We start from the raw sequence: 24862 nt of genomic DNA, 5'->3' as shown, positions 1-24862 counted from the left end.
GAAGCCTTCGACCAGGGTGTCCGAGGTGCCTCCAGTACCATTGGAGGCGCCTCGAGCACTGTTCATCTGAAACCTTTTTACCCATTTCACTACCTACAAGACATGTTAATCCAAAATACCAAACATACTCTGCAAAACAAAGTTAGCATAATAAAATATGAATACTTTAATAGTCTCTGGACTGTCTGGTTCTGACTTTCAGATTTTCTATGAAACCCTAGGTCGAACCGACGCCTACTGTTCCCTCAATAGGGAACACGTCCTTATCTACTCCTTTAAGGAGAGTTTACCTTTTGTCAGATTAGTCATCTAGACTGTCTGAACTTTTGCTCAGCATTTGACACTTCAGGACTTTACGCTGGACGTCTGATCCCCGACCTGTCCAGTTTTCCGCCTGGTGTCCACAACCTTAGGATTTCGCCCAACATTCTTGACCTGCCAAGACTTTTCCCAATCCCCGGGCTAGGATTTCATTGTCTAACCGCAGCTAGGACTTTCCTTTTACTTAAGATCACTTAGGACTTTCCTGCACACTCAGTTTAACTTGTTAGAACAACAATAACACTTAACTTAACTTAACTTTTGAAATAGAACTAAGAATTCTTAAGAAATTAAAACCCCCCTAAAATATATCACTTTCTTAGCAAAAAAAACTTAGTTTTTCTTTTTCTAAAAGTTTATTTTTTTTCTTTCAAAATACTTAGGTAAACAATTAAACATACTTAGCTAAAAATACATTTTCAAAAAACACTTGTTTTTTCAAAAATAGTTAAACTTGTTTTACTTGGAAAATACTTAACTTCCTTTTGGAAAAGTACTTAACTTGCTTTTTAGAAAATACTTTATTTTTTTTTTAAATTCTTAACTTTGAAGAAGTACTTTATTTTGGAAAAAATTTAATTTACTTTCTGAAAAGTACTTAACTTGCTTTTTGAAAAATATTTTAACTTTTAAAAAAAAATAAAAATATTTAACTTAACTCCATTTTTCTCCCCCTTCGACCTATATCAAAAAACTAAGTAGAGAAAAGAAGCTATTAATTTTAAAAAATATAAAAAAAATATTTTTAATCTCCTCCTTGACTAATGCCTTAAAATTTCTTTAAGTAAGTACTTTAAGTTTGAGGGAAAAGTGAATGATTTTTATCCTAGAGTCCAAGTATGTAGAGATCAAAGTAAAAAAGATTTTTTGTATAAAAAAATCTTAAAAATAGTCATCTATTTTTCTTAGAAGAAATGTCTAACCATTAGTTACTAGCTATTTACAATAAGATAGTAGCGTTTACTTGGTTAGTCAAATTAAGTACATGATCCGATTAGGTTTACTAAAAAGGATGACTTAACTTGATCATTTTGAATTAGTTTTTATAGCCTACACTTATGTTGATGCATAGACATAAGCATTCTGAAGTCCAGGCAATACCTTATGCATCTTACACCATTCTAAGTACTTTTTCATACACAAGTAAGGTATTCCTAATGTACTTGTGAGATGCTCTAGATGAACCTGTGGGTACATACTTTCTAGGGAAAAAACCTAGGCTAAGTCCAATATTTGAAAGTACTATTAAAAATGAGAGTTTTTAAGAAAATAAAATAATTTATCCTAGAATTTTAAAACCAAGCTAATTTTTTAAGTTTATAAGGTTTTTGAATGATAGAGAATATAATTTTGAAAAACCATAATTTTTGAAAAGGAAAAATAATAAAAGAATGATTTTGAAAAATTAGAATCTATTCTACTAAGCACATACCTAATTATCTTCTAAGTGTACTAAACTTGAGTTCATGTAAGAGTTTTGTGAAGATGTCTGCTAGGTTTGACTTGAAATCAACATAGTTAAGTACAATATCACCCCTAGCTATATGATCCCTTACAAAGTGGTATTTAACTTCTATGTGTTTAGTCCTTGAGTGGTGTATTAGATTTTTGGTTAAATTAATTGAGCTTATGTTATCAATTGAAATTTTTGTATTTTTATATTCTTATTGATCATCTTTTAAAGTGTGCATCATCTATAAGAGTTGAGACATACATTCTCCCATAGCTATGTACTTTGCTTCAGTAGTGGATAAGACAATACAGTATTGCTACTGGACTAGTTTACTAGTCACTGACCTAGAAGTTGGCAGCTTTCACTTGTACTCTTTCTATCTAGTTTGCATGTAACATAGTCTGAATCAGAGTACCCAACTAAGTCAAATTTGCTAGTCCTAGGGTACTAAAGTCCTACACTTAGTGTCCCTTTAATGTATTTAAGTATTCTTTTTTACATTAGTTAAGTGTAATTCATTTGCACATGATTGGTACCTAGTACATATATCAACTATAAATAAGTCACAATCAATTTTTATATTGGTTGCCATTGGGTTATTAATGTTTTTGAAATTTTTCATTCTAAATTTTTTAATTAACTCTTTAGTGTATTTTGTTTGATAAACATAAATTTCTTCTTTTATTTGTTTTATCTGTAAACGTAATAAAAAATTAGGTTATCCCATTATGCTCATTTCAAATTTATTTTTCATTAATTTAATAAATTCTTTTAAAAATTTAGTATTGGTTGAGCCAAAGATTATGCCTTCTATATAAATTTGAGTTATAAAAATATATTTTTCTAAGATTTTAACGAATGAGGTTTAGTCTATTTGGCCTTGGTTAAACTCTTTAGATATTAGGTATGTTGATAGCCATTTATATCAAGCCCTAGGTGTTTGTTTTAATCCATATAAAGTTTTCTTTAACCTAAGGACATGATTTGGGTGATCTAAGTCTTCAAATTCTGAGGGTTGATTTACATAGATCTCTTCTTTGATGAATCCATTAAGGAATATGAATTTTACATTCATTTGATATAACTAGAGTCCTTTATGTGCTGGGTAAGCTACTAGCATCCTTATGGATTCAAGTTTTGCTACAGGTGCATATGTTTTATTATAATCTAACCCTTCTACTTAGCTAAACTCTTTAGCTACTAGTCTAGCCTTATTCTTTACTATTTCGCCTTTGTCATCTAGTTTATTCCTAAAAACCCACTTGATATTCATTATGTATTTATTTATGGGTTTAGATACTAATTCCCAAACTTGGGTTCGTTCAAATTGGGCAGTTCTTCTTGCATTACAATTATCCAATCTGGGTTAGGTATGACTTCTTCTATAGTTTTGGGTTTAATTTTAGAGATAAGGCTATTTGACTTAAGTTTCTATAAGATGATCGAGTTTGAACTCCTAGGGTTAGGTCACCTAATATTTAGTTAGGTGGGTGGTTGGATCTGACCCTAGGTAGTCTTATTTCATGGTTAGCATTTGGTTCTTCTGATTCACTTGATTTAGGTCTATTTTCTTCATCACCTCCTATGTTTTTTATTATTTAATTATGCATTCGGAGTTCGAGAAAGTTTCTAAGTAGCTAGAGTCACACAATTGACTTATATTAAGTAAGTTTGTCACGCCCCAGGTAGTCCCTGCCAGAAGAAATTTCGGCAGCATCTCCCCTGTACGAGTGACAATATGAATCTAGAATACATATATCCATACATCGGCCCATACGGCCGGAACAATACTATACAAATAATAATCAAACCACGCAGTTTATATAAACATTCCACACAGTTTAATATGAACAATCCACGCAGTTTATATCAAAAGAAAAGACGATATAGAAATCATCACAGATATATGTATAACATCCTACTCCACTACAACGAAGAAAACGAAATCCACGAAGTAATAAAAATATTCGCAGCGGAAAACAAAAGTAGCAAACCCAAAGGTTCAACATAAAGTCCACAATACAAAACCCACATCACAAGTGTAAAAATGTAGTAACGAAAATAGAGATCGACTACAGAAAATCCTCGCGATAAGGGTGCTAGCGACTGGAATCTCTCCTGACGGCCTCAACCTGAAAAATAGTAATATAACGGTGTGAGTCCAAAGAACTCAGTAGGTAATCCAATAGATATGTACAACAACATATAACTACCAGCAACAATCCTACGGTACAGTATCCTAACAGTATAACATATAGTACAGTCTCCTAATAGTATAACAGGTATGCATAACTGAATAAACTGCAGTAACCAACAATAAGCATGTAATACAGTCTACTGCAAAAATAATAAGAAATGCATAATTGAAATAAACTGTATTCACCTGCGAGGTTTGTTCAACTGACTGTGAACATACACAGATAAAAATAGTCAGAGCAAAAGCATATAACCTGTATGCATGTCAATCATATGCAATCATGCATTAATAATAAATAATGCAATCTGTGCATATGATGCAAATGACATGTCCTGGTCACCCCTACTGCTAGTCAGCCATCTCACACACAATGGTGAGACCGAGTGGGTAGGGCTGTGACAACCGTGCACTTTGCCGTCACTGCCCCTGATGAGTGACCGAGTGGATGGGATGCTGTCAGAGTACACCTATCATCCTACCTCAAATCAAAGTGAGGGAGCGCAATGCTCTCATCTCCCGGTACACAATGACGGGGAGGGACCCTGGCGTGCTACCACGCTCCTGTCATGCTACCCATGAGCGTCCCAGCGGAGCACCATCGAGTAACCTGCCATACACACCCTGAGTGCTGTGCCACTACCTATGCAGTGGTCACGTTGTGTGCAGGCCCATGTAGCCGACCGACGAGATCAACAATAATGGAGTCGTCAATCGCCCAGCATACAATCATGCAATATGGTGCATGCGGCTACAGTATGTCATACTTGCACATATCATCCTCCATATGTGTAGGTGCCAAAAAGATAAGCACATATATAACAAGGGTAATAAACAATATGAATCCAACATCACATATCCAACATATCTATCAACTAATACAGTATAGAGGGAAGCACAATAAATACCTCTATCTCTATGAACACAGATACACATAGCCAGAAAGAAAAGCATGTCAGACTAATGTATAGCAGCTAACAGTAGAAGCATGTATCAGGTATCAACTAAACTAAACTCAGGAAAAGTTCTAAACTACCAATCACTAGTAATTATATATAAACTATGCATATCATAAGACAATATCGAAAAGATAAGTCAAAAGGTACCCGCTTCAAATAGAAGGTATAATCACGCTAAATCCGACGTCGAGACGCCTGTCTCGAACCAGAGTCCTGTGTCAAATAATATATATATTTTATTTAGCTAAATCCAAAAGAATAGCTAAATAAAATCCCTAATACTAAATTAGGGCAAAACCCTAATCACACAACCTCAATCTACCCAATTAAATCTAACGGTCAATTAGGATTAATTATTTAATCCCTAATCTCCCATTAGATTAGAAATCCAATGGTTGACTAGGATTAATTATTTTAACTCTAATCATTCCATTAGATTAATTCGAAACTAAATAATTCTGCACATAAACAACTAAATATAATCCTAATTCAAAACTACACATGATCCTGTAGTTATCTACAACAAGGATCCACTACCCTACACCATACCTCAATCTCCAATCTCTGCTCTTGATCCACAGCCGAAGAGGTGCTGCTGGAAAGAGTGCCTTCGGAACCAAGACAACCCCTCAACAGAACAGAACCTCACTGATTCCACTCCACTGTTCGAATCAATAAAAAGGAGATTACATATTCAACCAAGTTTTCCAACAACAACCTAATTCAAGAAAACAATCTACTCATCTTACCTTAACCTCTCCAATCCCATGACCTTAATCAACAGCAAGGTAGAGGAGATCCAAGATCCGATCAAGGGAAAACCTAGCACGAGTCTGATCCGATTCCTTCCCCTAATCCAAACAAGAATCATGAAGAACAGAACCCAATCAGATGAAATCCTTGAATCTACAAAAAAATGTCCGACGACTCTTACCTCTATCGATCACCTCCGGACGACGTTGCACAACCCGATCCGGCTGAGAAAACACAGATCGCTCTGTGAGCAGCTCAAGGGGAGGAGAGGGAAGGCCTACCAATCGAAGACGATGCGAGATCCGACTCCTCACCGTGCCCTAGCCACCGATCGTCAACGATTGGTCGCAAAAACTGCAGAAACAGAACCCCTCGACCAGATTTGGCTTAGACTTCCTTGGCACCGTCGAGCTCCGGTGACTCCACTAGTTTCCGTCGAGGTCGACGGTCACTGGAACCGTCGGCTTTGCTTCGTTCGCGAGAGAGAGACAGCGAGAAGAAGAAGAGGGAAAGGAGATCGGGAAATCTCAGGGAAGAGGGAAAGAGAGGTTCGGGATTAAAAAGGATCGGCATTTTCTTATTTGAGGAAAGAATTAAAAGAAAAGGAATTTATATAATAAACATTTTCTCACTTAAACGGGGATCTCAAACAGGTTTTATCCGAATCCGTTAATTCGTCCTCTCAAAACCCGTCGTACGAGCTCCGAAAAAATTTCAGAAAATTTCTAAAAAATTCTAGAAAAATTCTATAAGGCTATTTCTCAAATAACCCTATTATTTAAATTTTCCAATATCTTACAAAGTTAAACTTAAATTCATCAACTAATAAAATTTTTTGAATAATGAAATTGGAATTTAGTTTAATATTACCTGTTGTGATTACCTTCAGTTTTCCATCATTGCCAAATACAACTGATTCTAAGCTCTTGAGTTTTAGTTTGGTGAACTTCAATCTGTCTCCAGTAATATGTCTAAAGCATCCACTATCCAACATCTATTGGTCGAAATCTTTATGTTCCTACGCATAAAGTATTTGATTTAGATCCAATCTAAATAGACTCTAAGATAGATTGATTGAGTTTAACTCCTTATTTTTCATCTCATTCATTCTAGATTATCAATCATGTTATTCCTATGAGTGTTTGTGAGATGGTTGATTCAATTTAACTTAGATTTTAGTTTGATTTGGTTTAGATTAATTTTGATTAATTAAGTTTGGTTTAGGTTTTAAATTTAATTTAATTAAGTTTGATTTAGGTTTAATTTAGTTTAAGTTAATTAGTTTAAGTTTGATTGAGGTTTACATTTAATTTAAGTTAATTAGTTTAAGTTTGATTGAGGTTTGATTTTGGTTTAGATTAATTTTGATTAGTTAAGTTTGATTTATGTTTAATGTTGACTAATTAAGTTCGATTTAGTTTTAAGTTTTGATTAATTATGTTTGATTTAGGTTTAAATTTGAATAGTTTTATTTTAAACCTAAGTCCATCTCACTCTTTTCTAGATTGAAAATCAAGAAACCTTATAGGTTTTGTGAGATGATTAATTTTATCTTCAATTTAAATTAAATTCTAAGAATTGATTTACATTTGAGTTAGACTAGGGTTTAACAGTTAGTCAATTAAACATCCATTTCAATAGTTGACTTCCAGGCTGTAGTTAGGCACTAGGCCTTCTTGGATATTGGAACAATAGCCACTTCTAGATAAAGTCTTTTGAAGAAATTGAATATTTAATTTTCTTTCTGAGAACACTTGGTCTAACTAATCAAGTGTTGATAAAGTCTAAGTCCTTATCTACACATCCTAATCTAAGCATGAATAGAGAAAGCAGTAAATCAAGCATCACATAATTTTATCTAATAAAAATGATCTTTCTACTAGCTTCTCCTGTATCATAGCCTCGATAAGGTCTATCAATGTAGTAGATTTGATCCTTGGGGATCTAATATTGATTAAGTCCAACTTGATTAATCAAGTTAGACTTAGAGACCATGCTTTGACCAGTTTTTCATTGGTTTGATTAACTAAGGATAAATAAGATTTAAATTTATGTTTGATCTTATATCTGAGTCAGGATCTATTGTATACGACTCTTTATTTTCCATAGATCAAGTCAAGATTCTTGGAATCCAAAGTGAACCGTTCCAACGAGTCCCTAAGTTCCTTGACTTGACTTTTCAAGTTGAAATTTTCTTCCTTAAGTTGTTGGACTTAAATGGAAGTTCCAGCTTGAACAAACTTGGTCAAGGAACTTGGGTTAGTCAATTCCTTAAGGGTTGTTACCTCCTTTTCGAGTGACTTGACCTGGATGTTAGATTTTACCAGTTTTCTAGACAAATAAGGAATTAAATTTTGTAATATAATAATTGACGGACTTATAGTGGAATCATCTTCTGAGCCAAATTTGGATTCGTTGCTTTGCTTCATTCTCGACTCGGTTTCGACAACTTGTTCTTGTGCCATCAGCGCGAAGTAGGTAGCTCGCTCGCATTCTTCATTGGAGTCTTCTAATGAAAACTCATCCCACATTGCTTGTAGCGCCTTCTTCCTTCATTGCGTCTTTGCTTCCTTCAGGTTTGGACAATTAGCCTTAATGTGTCCCCTTTTGTTTCACCCATAGCGGGTGACTTTGGACTTGGCCTTCGAGTTCGAGTTTGGACTCGACTGTTTCATTTTTGATTGAATCACATTCTTGATCTCCGATTTTGTGAAACCCTTCTTTTTCTTGTATAACTTTCATACTAGGTTCATGAGCTTAGCGGTAATTTCTTCATCATCTTCTAAGTCTGATTCGCCTTTGGACTTGGGTTCGGTCCTACGCTCAATTTTTGGTTCCCTTGTTCTGCTTGCACTTGTGACCAAAGCAATACTTTTCTCGATCGACAGTGTATTAATCTGTTCATGAAGTTCGAATTTGGAAAATAATTCATCTAATTTAATTAGTGAAAGATCCTTAGACACTTAAGCATCTACCATGAATGTCCATAAAGTGTTCCTAAAAAAGCCATTTAGTGAATACCTTATTACATTGTGGTTCTCCACTTTTTGTTCGATTGTATGGAGGTCGTTCAAAAGATCTTGGATGCGAGTGTGCAACTAGCTTGCCGACTCACCTTCCTGTATTTTAATGTTATACAATTTATTAAGAATTAAACCTCTCTTACTTACCTTTGTGTCAGAGGCCCCCTCGTGCAGTTTGATCAGTTTTTTTCATAATTCTTTGGCACTTGAGAATGGACCAACTCAGTTTAGCTCTTCTTTGGTCAAGCCGCATTGGAGAGTTTGAGTGGCTTTTGCATCGACTTTCTTCATGATGTGCGGATCCCAATTGTCGCATGATACTGGTTTTCCAGTTCCGTCGAGTGGTAGTACAAAGCCGATTTGGATGATTATCTACATTTTTACTCGTGTCTTCAAATGGTACTCGATCCGATTTTTCTAGCATCCGAAGTCAGGTGTGTGGTACTATATATAGCCTTCTTGGTGGGCTATTTGAGAAAAAAAACCTCACACACACAAAGGAAAAATATTGAATGTTCCAAGACTAAGTCTCGGATTAGTAGTGCATGATAAAAAGAAATTTAAGAACTCAAGTGGTATTGCACTAACTTTAAGAAATGAAAGACTCGATTATGAAAAACTGACTGGAAGGGGTGATAGCACTGATTCCGATCAACTCCAAAAATTTCAAAAATTATCATGAAGAAATTGCTTGAATGGTGGCTTCATCGCTTCAAAGTTGCACCGCTTTGACACCAATTGTAGGATCGAAGGAGCTAGAGGGGGGAGGGGGTGAATAATGCTCATGGTTTTTTCACTGTTTTGAAAAAACTCGATTAGAATAACATAGCGGAATAAGGATGAAAAGAAAACAAATGCTAATAGTTTTTGGTTTTACTTGATTTAGAGCCTATGATGACTTCTACTCCAAGGCTCGCGATCAATGATCACTTTCATGGGCAATTCACTATCAGTCCGTAACTTACAAGTACAAATAGCTCTCTCGTAGTCCAAAGCGAGTTCAATTGTATCCACCGTTGAGGTTGAGGAAAAGACTGCATCAGTCTTTGAGCCATCCTATTCAATCCTCATAGGCAATGCTATTGGTCTACCTTCAATCAATTTCTTAGCCTAAGGCTTTGCTCTATATCCTGTGTTGTAAGCTTTCCATCATTGAAGGCCCCTCCATTCGACCCAAGATTTCAATTACGTATACTCACTATTCTGTTATTCCGTTAGCCTTTTAGTTATTCGTTTAGTCAAAGCCGTACGTATATCCCTTTCGAATCGTTCTATCATTCGGATTACAAGACAAATATAACTTAATTGCTCTATAAGGAAAAATTATACCGACAACTTAAGGATCTAGAGAGTCACACTTTAAGTCATCGAAGTCATGTCACAGAGTCATAGGATAGTCTTTGAAGTAATTCACAAGAGAAAGATTGTGAGAATGAGTTATATTGAAATCACTGCTCAAAGACTTCTTTTATAGACTGCTGGAGGCACCTCGGACGGTGTTGGAGGCGCCTTCGAAGTCTGTGTTGTCTATCTCTTTGAAGGCACTTTCATGCCAACCTCCAGGGTGCTTTCAGCTGCCTGGAAGGTGCCTCACCGCCCTCCTACGCGAAGCCTTCGACCAGGGTGTCCAAAGCGCCTCCAACATTATTAGAGGTGCCTCGAGCACTATTCACCCAAAGCCTTTTTGTGTATTTCACTCCCTGCAAGATATGTTAGTCCAAAATATCAAACATACCCAACAAAATAAAGTTAGCACAATAAAATATGAATACTTTAACAGTCTTTAGATTATCTGGTTCTGACTTTTAGATTTCTAGTGAAACCCTAGGTTGAACCGACGCCTACTGTTCCCTCAATGGGGAACGTGTCTGTTGGGTTCTAGCGCGCTAAACACACGAAAGCACAGTGGAAATTTACTAGATCCTCCATCCAGCAGATCCATGCGAAGGGAAGAAACATTGCATACAAACAATCTATACTAAGTTACATGATAGGATTATACCCTTGATGCGTGCACACGATCTCCCGACAACTCGTATCTCAGCATGATCACATGTCCGCGCCTCTATGATATCCACACGAACAAGCCTTGTCTTTGCTTGTCTCACAAACAAAGTAAGATGGAGAAGAAAACACCTAAGGTTGTGCTAGTAACCTCACCTAGGAGTTTCGGCCAAGAGAGACAAGGAGGAAGAAGAAGAATGCAAAAGGTCTCACGTCTTCACATCTACCCAAAAATATCATCCAAAATGATATATATATTCATCCCATGAATACCAAGGGTTTTTCCCTTTCATCTTCTAATCCAATGGCTCAAAATTAACTATATTAAACTTCCTTGGTGAACTCAAGTTCACCCAATGAGTCCAACCCATTAATTCTCATGCAACTCAACTCAATCCAACAATTGGACCCCTTTGAGTCTAACTCAATGAGTCAAATTTGGATTACACTTAATCCAATGATTCATCACATGAACCCATCTCCATATCTACTTGTTCTTTGTGTGTGACCCTATAGGTTCTCGTAACGTTGGTAATGTACCCAAATCACCATTTAGATATATAAGCAATGAGTGACATCTAGCAAGACATCATTGCTACCCAAGTGACGAGAAAGTCAAGATCCGACCTAACCTGTCCGTGGCTATTATCTTTTATGACTTGGTCCCTCTATCCTTGATATTTAGATTAATCAATGAGGCATAGATCGTGGCATCCTCTTATCAATATTTGTGTTTCTTGATTTTCAAGTAGACACACTCAAACAAATGAGCTCAATATCTCATATTGACTCATTTACGCATGACCATGCTTTCTTGTGTCCTACTAATCAAGGGGTCCACAGATATCGCTTCCGTCATATGGAAGGGATAGATCCCATCTACATCACTCACATCCCTCCACATAATTTATTGCATACCCAGTGATCGACTTTATAGTCCATCCTGTTATGGGTGGCGTTTGACGATACTAAAGTATACAACTCTTTATGTAGGGAACCGTAGTGACTTCAGGTCTAAGGACTATTCATACCAATAGTCACATGAGAATGTTTATGACACTCATACGACGATTCATGAAATATTCTCATGGTGGGTCATTCAGTATATATTCTTTAATATATACCCATGTGTCAACCTGATATCTCATATTCATGACTTGTGAGATTAAGTCATCCGTTGACCTACATGCTAGTCTCAACGTATTAATATTGTTCTTGTTTATTAATGCTCGACTAGGAATAATTAAGAGTAGTGTTCTCTACAATATCTCACTATCAATTCAACTAATTGATATACTGTAGATAAGAACCTACTACCCAAGGACATTATTATATTTATTTAATCGGCACTGAACTGAAATAAATATAATAACCAACTTTGCCTATTATTATTAATGATATATGATACAAAATAAGCCCTTTACAATCATCTTATAATTGGTACTAGGGCTAATACTAACAGTGTCCTCACCTACTCCTATTAGAAAAATTTACCTTTTGCTAAGCTGGTCCTCTAGACTGTCTAGACTTTTGTTTATCATCTGAGACTTTAAGACTTTTCACTAGACGGCCGATCTCCGACCCGTCCAGTCTTTCACTTGGTGTCTACGACCCCCATGACTTCCACCTAGAATTTACGATCCTGGGATTTCACTCAATGTCCTCGACCTGCCAAGACTTTGCCCAGTCCCCCAGACTAGAACTTTATTGCTTAACCGCAGCTAGGACTTTCCCTTTGTCTAAAATTACTTAGGATTTCCTGCACACTCAGTTCAACTTGTTAGAACAACAGTAACACTTAACTTAGAACCTTTGCCATTATTAAAGCTCAAGTTTGATTGTCTGGTGCTCACTACATTAGCACTATAAAACTTTGATTTTAGTGCTTAAGCTTTTATTGTATAGTTAGTTTGATTATCTTGACTCTACTCTTATTTATACTTGAGTTGATACTTAACTGCTTGATCTTAGAGATGATCTATTTGATATTTATACAGTCTCCTCATTATCCATGTATAAGTATCATGTATATTTGTTGTCTTGTATATATATATATATATATATATATATGATACATACTCAAATTACTATTGCATAGAGATTATTCATATTGTTGGATATGTTTGTATTATGGTTGCATACAGATAATCTAATCTTGCAGATATAGTTCTTTACTATTTAATTATCATTGCACTATATACGTCCTATCAACCATTGTCTCTCATTCGTGGTTGAGAGAGTAGTTAACGACTGTTAGTATTTTCTATTGACCATTGCTTTGGGTATAACAAACTGCCAATCATACTCCTATATTGCTTTGAGTTTGCTAATTTTTCTTCTTGATCACTATCTATCTTGGTATTAGTTCCCATAGGTGTAGACACTACTTTAGCATTTTCTAAACCAAATTTCTTGATAATTTTCTTAGCAAATTTTGTTTGGTACACATGAGTTCCTTCACTAGTTTGTTTGACTTACAATCCTAAAAAGAAACTCAATTCTCCAACTATACTCATTTCAAACTCACTTTCCATGTGTTTGATAAATTCATGAAGAAACTCAATATTTGTTAAACCAAAAATGATGTCATCAATGTAAATTTGGGCATCAAAGATATCTTCATCCTTAGATTTTAGACATAAAGTTGGATCAATTGTCCCTCTTATAAAGCCCTTAGAGATTAAGAAGGATGAGAGTCTTTCATACCAAGCCCGGGGAGCTTGTTTTAACCCATAGAAGACTTTCTTAAGTTTATAAACCTGATTTGGGTAATCTATGTTTTTAAATCTGGGTGGTTGCTTTACATAAACTTCTTCCTTAATAAACCCATTAAGGAATGCTGATTTCACATCCATTTGATGAAGTTTAAAACCCATGTGAGCGGTATATCCTAGTAAGATTTAGATGGACTCTAACTGAGCTACTGGAGGATATATTTCATCATAATCAAGTCCCTCAACTTGATTGAAACTTCCATCCACTAACCTAGCCTTATTTCTAGTGACTCTACCTTGATCATCCAATTTGTTCCTAAAAACTCATTTTGTTATAACAATTGTACTAGCATTGGGTCTTGGAACCAATTTCCATACTTTACTTCTGTCAAATTGATTCAACTCTTCTTGCATTGCTAGGATCCAATCTGTATTAATTAAGGTTTCATCAACTGATTTTGGTTCAAATTAGGATATTAGAGCAATTTGACTAGTAAAGTAGGATATAGTCCTTACTTCTTGTGTAACATCTCAAATTACTTGGTCAATAGGATGATCTTGATGGTCCCTTAAGGCCCTAGAAATTGTAGGTTCATCACATTCACGATGATCATTATTTACATTGCTTCTTTCATCATCTAAAGTACCTTTTTCTCCCCCTTGATCAATACCCCCTAAATGTAGGTTTTTGAATTGCTTGGGTAATGTTTTGATTTCTTTCATTTCCTAGGGTAAGTAGACTCATTAAATTCAACATTAGATGATTCCTCAATCGTTTGAATCTTTTTGTTGTATACTCTATATCCTCTACTATAGATGAGTATCCAACTAAGATTCCCTCATCCGACTTAGACTCAAATTTTCCTAAGTTGTCTTTGGTATTTAGGATATAGACCTTGCAACCAAAGACCTTGAAATAGTGAATTGTAGGAATTGTGTCATTTCATAATTAAAAGGGTATTTTCCCTAAAAACTTATGGATCAAAATAGGATAGGTATTTAGGATATAGACCTTGCAACCAAAGACCTTAATAACAAGCGGTTTTAACAACTTCTGTCCACAAATAGCTAGGTAAAGAATAAGCATTAAGCATAGTCCTAGCTGCTTCATGTAGAATTTAATTTTTTATTTCCACTACCCCATTTTGTTGGGGTGTTCTTGGACAAGAAAACTCATACTTATATCCATTTTCTATGCAAAACCTAGAAAAGTTAAAATTTTCATATTCTCCACCGTGATCACTCCAGATCCGATTGATTTTGAGATTCTTTTCATTTTCTATTCTTTTACTAAATTCTATGATTATTCCTAGAGTGTCATCCTTATGCTTCCTGAAGTAGACCCAAGCATATCTAGAAAAATCATCAACAATCACTAAGCAATATTTATTGCTTATTAATAAGGGAGTACTATATGTTGGTGTAGGAAGCACTAGACGATCAAACCTGTACGTTCTGATAATAGCAAAGGATTCAAAAGTTAAGATGTCTTGTTGTTTAATAAGGTTGATTGACCTTGCAGGAAAGTCCTAAGTCGTCTTAGGTAAAAGCCCTAGTGGATTCTAGGCAGGTGGAAAACCCTATGGGGGTGGTAACCCTAGGTCCTAGGAGGTGGTAATCCTAGGTGATGAAAAGTCCTAGCTGCAGTTAGGCAGGTGGAAATCCTAGGGGACGGTAACCCTAGGTCCTAAGTGTTAGAGTGTATACTAAAAGCCTAGTTTTTTGTATAAACATTTATTTAGAAATAAGAATCACATTGGTCAAATGTCTACATTTATATGCTAAGTATAGTTGTTCAATTAATTTATATTGTAGATAACATGGTGTGTGGTATCACACACAGAAGATCATGTTATCAGTTCTTTATAAATTATAAACAGTTGCTCACGACTAAGATGGAAAGGAACAAACTGTTTAAATAGTCGTAGTGTAATTAGGTATTAGTTTATCTTGACTAATAAATTACACTAGTACACTCTGAGTGTATCGAGTAGGACCATTTAAGGTAAATTCTTTTTGTACTGACTAAATAAAAGAACAAGACCTTAGTTATTATGGAAGTGTGTGCTCTTAATCCTAATATAATAATAAGCACATATATTTAGTATTTATTTCTTTGACTTATCAAAGGGTGAGATTTAGCTCGATAAATCAAAATGCCCGATAAGTTGGGAAATGATATTACTTATAGTGTGTGTTGTTGATTATAGAAGGAAACTGTGTCCTAGAAATCTAGGTTGATAATGTCCCCAAGAGGAGCTCTTAAGGATTGTCATGTTAAACCCTGCAGGTGAACTTAGTCCGACATGACGATAAGGTTGAGTGGTACTACTCTTGGACTAAGATATTAATTAAAATGAGTTGTTAGTAACTCAATTAATTAGTGGGCATTCGACATCTTAAACACAGGGAGATTAACACACTCATAATAAGAAGGAGCCCAAAATGTAATTTGGGATTGGTGCGGTAGTTCAATAATAATTCTTTAGTGGTATGAATTGTTATTGATGAAATTAAGTTGGGTATTCGGGGCGAACACGGGAAGCTTAATTTCATCGGGAGACCCAAACCAATTCCTCCTCTCGGTTCCTAACGTAGCCTCTTATATATAGAGAATTATACCCACCTATACCCACCTTCTTACCCACTCTTTGGTGGCCGGGCAAGCTAGCTTGGAGCCCAAGCTAGGGCCGGCCAAGACCCAAGGATTGAGCCAAGTAGGGGCCGACCAATACTTGGAGCCCAAGCATGGTGTGGCCGGCCCTAAGAAAAATAAAAGGATTTTTATTTTAAAATTTTTCTTATGTGGATTCCATGACTTTAAAAGAGAGTTTAAAAATTTAAATCTTTCCTTCTACAAAAGATTAAGAAAAGATTTGATATCTTTCCTTATTTGTAGATTGAGAGGAAGATTTTAATTTTGATAAAACTTTCCTTAACCATGTTCATGATTTAAAAAGAGAGTTTTAAAATTAAATATTTCCTTTTATAGTCTTCAACAAAAGATTAAGAGAAAGATTAGATATCTTTCCTTATTTGTAGATTGAAAGGAGATTTTAATTGTAGAGATAACTTTCCTTTTTGGAAATCAACCACATGTTTAAAAGAAAGATTTTAATTTATAAAATTTCCTTTTATAACCAACCATGAAGGGATAAATTATTAGAGAAATTTTAATTTTAAAATTTCCGGAAACAAATAAGGAAGTTTTAATTTTGTGTTTAAAACTTTCCTTATTTGGAGCATGGGGATGTGGTCGGCCATAGCATGGTTAAAAGGAAAATTTAATTAATTTTTACTTAATAACCAAAGGCCAGGAATATAAGGGAATTTTAATAACAATTAAAATTTCTTATTTGCCAAGACCAAGAAATATAAAAGAGGGGGTAGAGGTGCCTTCACAATAGAACATCTATTCTATAGTTCCTCCACTTTTCTTTGGTGTGTGGCTGGCCCTATTCCTTCCTTTTCTCTTCTTCTTTAGTGGTTGGATTATCCTTCCCTTAGAGCACTTGTTGATGGCCGGTTCTAGCTAGGAGAAGAAGGAGAGAAATGAGACTTTGCTCTTGCATCCCTTGGAGCTTGGTGGTGGTGGCCGGACCTCTACTTCTCTTGGAGAATTGGTGGTGGCCGAATCTAGCTTGGAGAAGAAGGAGCCTGGTGGTTCTCGTCTCGGAAGATCGTTGCCCACACAACGTCTGAGATTAGAAGAGGAATACGGTAGAAGATCAAGAGGTTATTTGCTTACAAAGGAAGGTATAGCTAGTGTTGGAGGATCGGTGGCCGGCTTGAAGGGGGGTTGGATAGCTAGGCCACCCCCAAATCGATTTCTTCTCTACAAAAGGTTAGTGCGTAGCGGAAATACAAAAACTAAAGCAATTAGAAACAAATAAGAATACAAACGCTAACACGCTCGATGTAACATGGTTCAGAGATGATGCTCCTACTCCACGACGTGTCCTTGAGGTGGACGAACCCTTGATCCTTCGGTGGATCAGTCCCCGGCAATCTCCCGCTAGAGCTTCTCCTTTTCGGTGGAGCAAACCTCTCACAAAGGTTCTCTTCCTCTTTACAAGATGGAGTTTAGATTGGGAGGAAGAGAATTGACTTGGGAGCTTTGGGCACAGAATAGGAGTTAATCTATAAACATCAGTTACCCTCTTCAAGCCCCAAAGCATTCCTTAAATATGAGGAGAGAGTTGATCACAAATCAACTCAACCCCCGAAACCAGTCGACTGGTGTGCCGTTGGACACAGCCAATGACTCTCTGCAGAAAGTCAAATTCTGCCAACGACTATGTACCAGTCGACTGGTCTCAGGACCAGTCGACTGGTCCCCGTAGCCGACAAGCACAGAATGCTTTTGTGCATTCCGTGAAGCTAGATCAGTCGACTGGTCCCATGACCAATCGACTGGTCCCAGTACATTCACTCCTCTCATCCTTTCCGGAGTCACCTTTGAAGTCCTCTTCCTCGGCCTTCGTCCCTCAGATGCACCCGAGCCCATGGCTCCTCTCCGTGTCATCCTTCACGTTGCCTTGAAGTCCACTTCCCTCGGCTCCACTCCATTGCTCCTCGTCCTACGGTCCCTCGGATGTCTTCCACACCACCCTTCACCGACTCAACGATTCGAGCCCTTGGATGAGTTCCACATGTATTTCTCCAAGTCCTGCAAGACTCAAACGCATATCAAATACATATGAAAGCCTAACTTAAACTCTTTGACACACATCAAAACCTAGGTCGATTGCACCAACAATCTCCCCCTTTTTGATGTGTGGCAATATGTTTAAGTTAGACATAAATAACAACTTTGAAAATTTGAAGCAATATGTAAACATGAAGCATAAAACCCAAGCTCCCCCTTAACACATGCTCTCAACCTTAATTTTCAAAGATTTGCACACAAGTAAACCAAGTAGGTTACTAACTTAACCTTCCCTTTTCTCCCCCTTTGACACCATCAAAAATATTGTACCAGACACGTACACATACTATGGTATCAATTCCAACCAATTTTGGACCAAAAACTTGATTTCAAAAACCCTCAGAGTGCTAGAAGGCTGGTACCAGTCGACTGGTACCTATCACAGTCTACTGGTACATGCTGAACTCGAATTTCAGCCTTCTGAGGCCTTAACACATGCTCTCAACCTTAATTTTCAAAGATTTGCACACAAGTAAACCAAGTAGGTTACTAACTTAACCTTCCCTTTTCTCCCCCTTTGACACCATAAAAAATATTGTACCAGACACATACACATACTATGATATCAATTCCAACCAATTTTGGACCAAAAACTTGATTTCAAAAACCCTCAGAGTGCTAGAAGGCTGGTACCAGTCGACTGGTACCTATCACAGTCTACTGGTACATGCTGAACTCGAATTTCAGCCTTCTGAGGCCAACTTCAGAAATGCATACAAAATTTCAAAAAATTTGAAAAATCATGAAATTTTGAGCACATGTTCCTTGACATATCCTTTAACTAGGAAAAATATGTTTTCATGAAAAGTCAAAGTATTTTTAAAATTTTGACCAAATCTCAAAATGTCTCAAAAACATGCAAGTTTGTACCAAATTGAAATCTTGTTTTGCAATCATATATTTCAATATAACTATTCCACAGTAAATAGAACATAGTACTGTTTTCAAAATATTTAAAATGTCCAACTATGATCTATGGGCAAGATGTCCATTAATTAAACATTTGCTTTCCCCATAGTTGGTCTATGATCACTAAAAATTGATACATCCATAACTCATCAAAATGCCATAAGCATATGTGAATTATTTGTATCATCCTAATATCTCACATTTATGGTTAGAAAAGAAGACAAGTCATTGTGAGATAAAGGTAACTTCTACTTAGCCCTCTTAATCATGAATTTCTAGCAATGCTAAGTGCTCCCCCTTAAGGTCTCAAGTCAACCATTCTTCAAGGGTTTGAATTATGATTTCCATGGTTGACTTAACCTAAAATCCTCTAACCCTTGAGGATTGATTTTGTCACCCAATAGAAATTCTTTCTAATTGGGTTAACCAAATATTCCTTGGGGATCCATTTTCTATCTATGGTCTTTGTTTTTGATTGCCCCTAGCAAGTAAACAATGATAGATCTTTTCATTATTTGGTTCATTGTATCCTATCCCATTTTTCTTAAAACTTGTCCTTTGGCTCCCAATGATCATGTTTAGGGTTTTAGAGCCAATTTCAAATTTCCTAAGGGCATTGGTAAGATATTCTACCTTTTCCCTTAATTTCCTATTTTCTTCTTCTAAACATGAATCATTTGAAGAATTAGAAGAAGCATGCATATCATTGTCCTTAGAGCACATGGATTCTAATTTTTCTTCAAGACAAATAATATCATGTTTCAAAGATTTATTTTTCCTTTTTGCCTTGAACAAGTCATCATTTGTCCTTGAAATAATTTTAATTAAAATATGAGGAGGAAGATTATGTACCTCACTTACCGAGAAGTCCGAATCCGAAGTTTGACCTCCCCCTTCACTTGAGCTCCCCTCTTCATCTTCACTTGAGCTCCTTCCTTCTTCTTGCTCGGATGAGGTGGAGGCTTCATCATCAATTCCCATTAAAGCAAAATTTACTACATGGTGCTCTTCTTCCTCCGATGATGATGAAGGATCATCCCATGTTGCTTTTAGGTTTTGAGCCTTCTTCCCCTTTTCTTTTGTCTTCTTCTCCTCCCTCTTCTTCCCTTCCTTCTTCTTCAAGAGAGGACAATCATCTCTTATGTGTCCCTGTTCGCTCTCCGCAAGTGTACGGAAATGTCGCAAGTAATATAAAAGATTATCGTATCCACAGGGACTGTTGATTAAGCATTAGTTAACTTCGCACGGCGAATTATCTAGACAATCGAAAAGTGGTTTACAAATGTTAGGATAAGAAATAGAAGAGAAAAGAAAGAGAGTAAGAAGGGAGAGAATGAGCGTAGTGAATGGAGGGGAATAGATACTAGGATTTTGGTTTCTTTGTGATGTTATTCAATGTAAATGGTTCACCAATTCTTATCCCTCAATTGCCAAACACTTGTAGAAAGTTGCCGGTTCTCTCTTGCAATAGATAACCGGCTAAGGACTGAGAAATGTATCTAGATATGATCAATTAGACGTGAACCTACGTTGTCCTTACACAGAAGCGCACCTATTACTATGCCTTCCTCGGATATCAACATAGAAGCCCACAACTTATTAATCTATCAAGATACAAGAAACTAATCACAAGATCCATCCTACTCTCTTGAATATTCCTATTTCCTCTTCAAGATTATCTCTCAAACGTCCTTACACGGGCTTGCACCTGTCACGTGGATCCCTCGGATGATCGAGTGAGAGTTTATCTTTACAAAGTCCACAAGAAATCCAAACATTCAATCAAGCATGGTCATTAAGCCAAATCACCATATTCCACACAAGATCAAATAGGTACAAACAAGGCAATATCATGGAAACAAGAAAATGACAAATCCACAAAGGTTTGCATACAATCACATTACATCAAACAAGAACAATGCATCAACAAGTCATTGAATAGAATCATGGTGTCTTCATAGTTTTACATCATTCATCTCATCACAAATACTTCCTACATCCTAGATCTAGAGATCTACTCCATTGCAAGATAATTACAATCAAGAGACAAGAAATAAAGCTATCTACAACTCAAAACATAAGGAGAAGAGAAGGGAAAGCTTATCCATGTAGCACCGGTCTTCTTGGATGCAATCTTTGCTCCGGAGGTGGACGGATCGGCGAAGGATCGAAGATCTAGGGTTCCCCCAAGGGGGAAAACCCTTCCCCAAGCAATGGGGAAGAGCCCCAAGCCAAAGACCAGCCCAAGATATGAGAAAAGGGGAAGAAAACCCCTTTTATAGGCTTGGCACGGGTGCCACACGGCCCCGTGGCACGGCCGTGTGAGGCTCACACGGCCTGCACCACTTCCTTCTCTGCCAACCTCACACGGCCATGTGCGGAACACGGTCATGTGAGGTTCTGCTTCTGTTTCCTTTGCACGACCGTGTAGATTTACACGGCCATGTAAGGTTTCAACACTGGATGCCATACATGGCCGTGTGCAGCTCACACCCCCTTGCATGGCCCTTGCACACCCTTTGTCTTAGCTTTAAATAGTTATGTTTCATTGCAACATCTTTTAGGCCACCAAGATGGGGTTTTCTCCCATTTAAGTCTTCATCAAAGTTGTAGATCTTGAAGTTATCTACAAGTTGGTATAAAAAACATCCCAAATCTCCAACCAAGCACAAAGTTATGGCCATTTTAGTTTCAGTCTGCAGTGCAGAAAACCTCACACGACCTTCACACGGTCGTGTGAGGTTCACACGGCCCCAACATGACCCCTACACGGCCTTAACACGCCCATGTGAGTTCTACACGGCCAGAACATGAAGAAAACATAGTTTTGCATGCCCATGTCACTCTGGAAGCTCTAGACTTCATTTAAACTCTGTTTTTACTCCAAATCACGTCCTGTCAATCAAAATAAGCAAAGAGTAGATCTCTGAACAGAATATAATGAAAGTATGACATTCTAATGAAATAGGATGCAATAAACATAGATTATGTCAATGAAATACAAGTAGATGTGCGTCAAAGTATGCATAAAAGAGTATATAATCTACGCACATCAGTCCCTCTCCTTGGCAATTGTAGCAAATTACCCTCCTTGTTCTACTTTTGCTTCTTGAGCTTTTTCTAGCATGAGATTTGTTAGTAGAAATTTTTTTAAAAGCTCTTCTCATTTTTCTTACCATATACGCCTCTTGGTCGCTATCCATTGAGGCACTTGATTCTTCGGAGTCGGAGGATGGTGGGGATGAAGACTTCTTCTTCTTACCCTTTTCCTTGTTTGCCACAAGAGCTACTCCTCTTGATCTATTTGCTTCTCCTTCTAATCCTTCAACCCTTGTTTCGTGAAGCTCCATTGTTGAGAAGAATTCATCTAGAGAGCTCTTCTCTAGATTCTTTGAAATGTAGAATGAATCTACAATGGAGCTCCATGTCGAGTTTCTTGGAAAAGCATTGATGGCTTTCATTATGATGTCTCGGTTGGAGAGTTTCTCACCTACACTTGTTAGTCCACTTAAAATTTCTTTAATTTTAGCATGTAGTGTAGATACCTTATCTCCCTTCTCAAGCTTTACATTGTTGAGTTGAGTTCGGAGAAGATCTCTTCTTGCCAATTTAGCCTCCGATGTGCCTTCATGAAGCTCCACTAGCTTTTCCCATAACTCCTTGGCGCTTGAGTAGGTTCCCACCCTTGTTACTTCTTGTTGGGGAAGAACATTTAGTAAATGATGGATGGCCTTCGAATTTGCTAAATGTTCTTCCCTTTTCTTCTTGCTCCACCTTGTTTTCTCAAGTATCTTATTGTCTTGAACCCTAGGCACTTCGAAACCATTTTCCATGATTAGCATAATATCAAAATCAGTTTCAAAGAATATCTCCATTCTCTTCTTCCACCAAGAGAAGTCCCCTTCGAATTTGGGTGGATATGAATATTTGAGCCAACCATTTGATGATGTTGTTCTTCTTGGCGATTAGTCCGTTGAAGAGCATCCTTGCTCTGATACCAAATGTTGGAGAATCGGTGGCCGGCTTGAAGGGGAGTTGGATAGCTAGGCCACCTCCAAATCGATTTCTTCTCTACAAAAGGTTAGTGCATAGCGGAAATACAAAAACTAAAGCAATTAGAAACAAATAAGAATACACACGCTAACACGCTCGATGTAACGTAGTTCGGAGATGATGCTCCTACTCCACGACTGTCCTTGAGGTGGACGAGCCCTTGATCCTTCGGTGGATCAGTCCCCGGCAATCTCCGGCTAGAGCTTCTCCTTTTCGGTGGAGCAAACCTCTCACAAAGGTTCTCTTCCTCTTTACAAGATGGAGTTTAGATTGGGAGGAAGAGAATTGACTTGGGAGCTTTGTGCACATAATAGGAGTTAATCTATAAGCATCAGTTACCCTCTTCAAGCCCCAAAGCATTCCTTAAATATGAGGAGAGAGTTGATCACAAATCAACTCAACCCCCGACACCAGTCGACTGGTCCAAGCACCAGTCGACTGGTGTGCCGTTGGACACAGCCAACGGCTCTCTGCAGAAAGCCAAATTCTGCCAACGACTATGTACCAGTCGACTGGTCTCAGGACCAGTCGACTGGTCCCCGTAGCCGACAAGCACAGAATGCTTTTGTGCATTCCGTGAAGCTGGATCAGTCGACTGGTCCCATGACCAGTCGACTGGTTCCAGTACATTCACTCCTCTCATCCTTTCCGGAGTCACCTTTGAAGTCCTCTTCCTCGGCCTTCGTCCCTCAGATGCACCCGAGCCCATGGCTCCTCTCCATGCCATCCTTCACGTTGCCTTGAAGTCCACTTCCCTCGGCTCCACTCCATTGCTCCTCATCCTACGGTCCCTCGGATGTCTTCCACACCACCCTTCACCAACTCAATGATCGGAGCCCTTGGATGAGTTCCACATGTATTTCTCCAAGTCCTGCAAGACTCAAACACATATCAAATACATATGAAATCCTAACTTAAACTCTTTGACACACACATCAAAACCTAGGTTGATTGCACTAACAGCTAGTAATTATTTTCCGTATCATACTAGTTTTTCTTTGTATGAATTCCAAACACAAGAGGCATATGATTCTAGAGTTTTGAATTTGTGATTCGAGTTTGTGTTTTTTTTTTTTTTTTAAATTTATGATTCGATTGTTCCTTTTGGTTAAACCTAGAGTTATATAAGGAAATTAAATATTAAATTTCTTTAAAAGACTTTGTCTAGGAAGTGGTGGTTGCTCCGATATCCAAGAAGGCCTAGTGCTTCGCCATGTTTAACCTGGAAGCCAATTTTGAAAATTAATATTTAATTGAATTTATAACATAGGTGGATTTGGATCAATAATGTTAAGTATCGTTTGTGATCCTAATCTAAACCATTAAGAACAGATAAGTTAAATTTGGAATCAATAATGTTAAGTTTCGTTTGCGATTCCTAATTTAATTTCTAAAGAAAACAATAGGTTGTTTAGGAAAGGTTCGACACTTGTACAAAATTTTGTACAGTGGAACCGGTACGATCTTCCTAGGACCAACCAACACTAGGGGGTGGTAACCTTAGGTGGAAAGTCTTGACGGGTCGAGTGCTTCAGGTAAGATCCTAGAGTTGGGGACTCTAGGTTGAAATCCTGGTGGTCGCGGACTGGGTGGAAGTTTGGACGGGTCGTGGAGCGGACGTCTAGTATGAAGATCGGAAGCCTCGGGCGTCGAGCAAAAGTTCAGTTGGTCTGGAGGACCGGTTTGACAACATGTAACTTCGCCTGAGAGGAGTAGGTGAGGACGCGTTCCCCGAAGAGAAAACAGTAGGCGTCAGTTCAACCTAGAGTTT

The sequence above is a fragment of the Zingiber officinale genome, chromosome 7B (genome assembly GCF_018446385.1).
Source record: "Zingiber officinale cultivar Zhangliang chromosome 7B, Zo_v1.1, whole genome shotgun sequence".
In the NCBI taxonomy this organism is placed as follows: Eukaryota; Viridiplantae; Streptophyta; class Magnoliopsida; order Zingiberales; family Zingiberaceae; genus Zingiber; species Zingiber officinale.
Note: the sequence above shows the minus strand (reverse complement) of the source record.